We start from the raw sequence: 3399 nt of genomic DNA on the forward strand, positions 1-3399 counted from the left end.
CTCCAACTCCTGGGCTCAAACGAGTCTCCTGCCTCAGCCTCCCAAGTAGCTGGGACCACAGGCACCCACCATAACGCCTGGCTATTTTTTGATTGCAGCCATTATTGTTGTTTTGGCGGCCTGGGCTGGATTCGAACCCGCCACCTTAGGTGTATGTGGCTGGCGCCTTAGCCACTTGAGCCACAGGTGCTGAGCCTAGATGCACTTTTCAAATATCTTTTTCCATGTATTTGTTATGTTGGGGAAGCTTCCTGAATACTTCAGTGATTGTGTGCATGGGCCAGAACAGGTGCTCTTTTAGTATAGAAGTTATTTCTTTGGGAGGTGCTTGTGGCTCAGTGGGCAGGGCGCCAGCCCCATATACCCAGGATGGCGAGTTTAAACCCAGCCCTGGCTGAACTGCAACAAAAAAACTCCCCCAAATAGCTGGGTGTTGTGGTGAGTGCCTGCAGTCTCAGTTATGCGGGAGGCTGAGGCGAGAGAATCGCCTAAGCCCAGGAGTTGGAGGTTTCTGTGAGCTGTGATGCCACGGCCCTCTACTTAGGGCGATAAAGTAAAACCTCTGTCTCTACCAAAAAAAAAAAAAGAAGTTATTTCTTTTTTTAAAATTTATTTTTATTTTTAGAAGTTATTTCTAATTTTCCCCCTTTATATTGAATACTGCAGTAAACATCTTTTATTCAAAAGCTGCTACATCCCCACCTCCCTATAGGGTTATTCCCCTATGCTGAGTTTCTAGGAGTGAATAACTAGGTCCAAGAATGTGTGTATGTTTTTACCACTGCTTCATCCTGGCTGTCCTGAGCCTTTTCCTAGTTTTTTTAAAAGAAGGTTTCCAGATTTTTTTTTTTTTTTAAAAGACAGAGTCTATGTTGCCCTGGGTAGAGTGCTGTGGCGTCACAGCTCACATCAACCTCAAACTCTTGGGTTTAAGCGATTCTCTTGCCTCAGCCTCCCAAGTAGCTGGGACTACAGGCGCCTGCCACAACATCCTGCTATTTTTTTATTGTTGTTGTTTGGTAGGCTCTGGCTGGGTTTGAATCCGCCAGCCCCTGTGTCCGGTGTATGTGGCCAGTGTCCTAACCATTGAGCGACAGGCGCCAAGCCTCTTCTCCCTTTTTTGATTGGGAAAAATCTTTAAAGTGGAAGATTAGCACAGAACAGCGTAACGTTATGTATTCAACGCTGGTCTTTCCTGTACGTCCTGTCTCATGTGCCTTTTCGTCCCTGCTTTCTCTCCCTCCTTCTTCAAGATCAGAAGAATTTGAATGACTAAGATGAAAACACTTTCACCTTACAGTATTCTGCAGTGCTCACGAAGGCGTGACAGGCTGACAGGCCTAGGTTTGAATTTTCCTATCTCCCACTTAACAGTTGCCTACATTGGGGGAATTAACCTGTCAGAGCCCCAGTTTCCTCAGGTATAAAATGCTGTAACAGCAGCTAATAAGAGCTTATCTCCAGGGAGCTGGTAAAGTTTCAGTGAGGGGAAGCCTGTGGGTTCCTTAGCACAGTGCCTGGTCGGAGCAAACCCTCAGGGCCTGTGTCTGGTCTGAACAGCTTCTGTCCTGTGCCTGGGACAACACAGGCTCCATCCTGAAATCCCTTCTCACTTTCTTTCATTCCAGGGATTCCTTCAGTTTTGTCTTTGTCCTGCGCCTTGGGTGTTCCTCGGTCCAGGGTTACGCTCTCTTTTTGGGAGAGCTTATCCCAAGAAAGCGTGTGGAAGAGGAATGTTTGACATAGTGCAGAAAACACCTTTATTTATTCCACATTTTCATTTGGTCGATAGTTTGGGTGTAGTAGAATTCTCAGTTGTAAATTTTCCCTCGGAATTTTGGAGGCAAGCTAGCCCCAGTGCCTCCAGGCTTTGTGTTAACTCTTGGGAAAGGTGAAGCCATTTGGATTTCTTATCTTTTTGTATGTGACCAGTTTCTTCCGTCTGGAAACTGTTGGGATCATCTTTTTGTCTCCAGGGTTCTGAAATTTCATAAGGCTGGGACTTGTATTTATTTAGACAGAGCCTCAAGCTGTCACCCTGGGTAGAGTGCTGTGGGGCATCACAGCTCACATCCTGAGCACCTGGGACTATAGGCGCTCCCTGCAACGCCTGGCTTTTGTTGTTGTTGTTGCAGTTGTCTTTGCTGTTTTAGTTGGCCAGGGCTGGGTTCGAACCCACCATCCTCAGTATATGGGGCCGGTGCCCTGCCCACTGAGCCACAGGCGCTGCCCAAGAGTAGTACATTTGTATATTTGCAGAGTTGTGTGGCCTGCTGTCTTTTTACGGCTCTTGGTTACAGCTTTGTTTGTTCTCTTTCTCACTGGAACATCGGCTCTGGGAGGGTTGGGAGTTGGTTCCGCGCACAGCTGTGAACACAGCCACCTTATCTGGAGCAGTGCTACTGGTGGATGGTGGGCTTCCCAGGGTGTTTATCAGGTGGAGTTTCCCCTGGAAGGCTGATCCGGGCTTCCTCCCTTGCCATGCCGCTCTGTTACTCTGGCCTTTTGTAGATAATGAGAGGCTGCTTGCTGAAGTGAAAAAACATTGAACTAATGACAGAGTTTGAATTGAACATCTCACGTGTTCAGAGACCCGTGTTGGAGCCCAAGTCTGGCAGGGACCGTGTTATTTAACCTTTGTGTACTCCGTTTTTCTTAGCGTCATAAAAACCTGCTCTGCCTGCTTCAGATGAGGCTCAGACGAGCTCTCTTATGAAAGTGCTTTAAGAGGTATATAATGCTGTTATGATACAAGGTATTTAAAATTAAGAATGGATATGTTGACCTACTCTCAGCCCTTAACTTTTGAGAGCTAGTAATATATGGCTAGCCTTGGAGGCAATTTGAATAAAGAAAATATATATATATATATATATATATATACACACAGAGTTTGTGAATGACTTCAGAGTCTCTTATATGGTGTGATATCTTTGTTTGGGGATTAGGCCTGGTGAAAGAGGGAATATTGTGGTTTAGGAACATGATAATACAATATTTGTAGAAAATATGTTTATGTTCTGGGTGTTAAACTCTCAAGCATTAAATAAAACTCTCAGACTTGTCTGGTTAACTGGTGACAACTGGCGAAGGAAACAGTTTTCTTTTTTTTCTTTGGATCCTAGGCTGTAATGTTATTCCATTCACCTTAGGTGAGTTTAAGTGAACTCAGACATGCACACTTTATAAAAAAAACAAAACAGATAAAGGTAAATAGGATTCCAAGATTCCTTCTTTCCAATGTAATAATTATTATTTGGAATTGAGCTTCCCATTTATTTTTTTTAATTTTTATTTTTTGAGACAGAGCCTCAAGCTGTCCCCTAGGTAGACTGCTATAGCATCACAGCTCACAGCAACCTCCAACTCCTTGGGCTCAAGCGAGTCTCCTGCCTCCGC

The sequence above is a fragment of the Otolemur garnettii genome, unplaced genomic scaffold (assembly GCF_000181295.1).
Source record: "Otolemur garnettii isolate 467f Iridium unplaced genomic scaffold, OtoGar3 scaffold00101, whole genome shotgun sequence".
Lineage (NCBI taxonomy): Eukaryota > Metazoa > Chordata > Mammalia > Primates > Galagidae > Otolemur > Otolemur garnettii.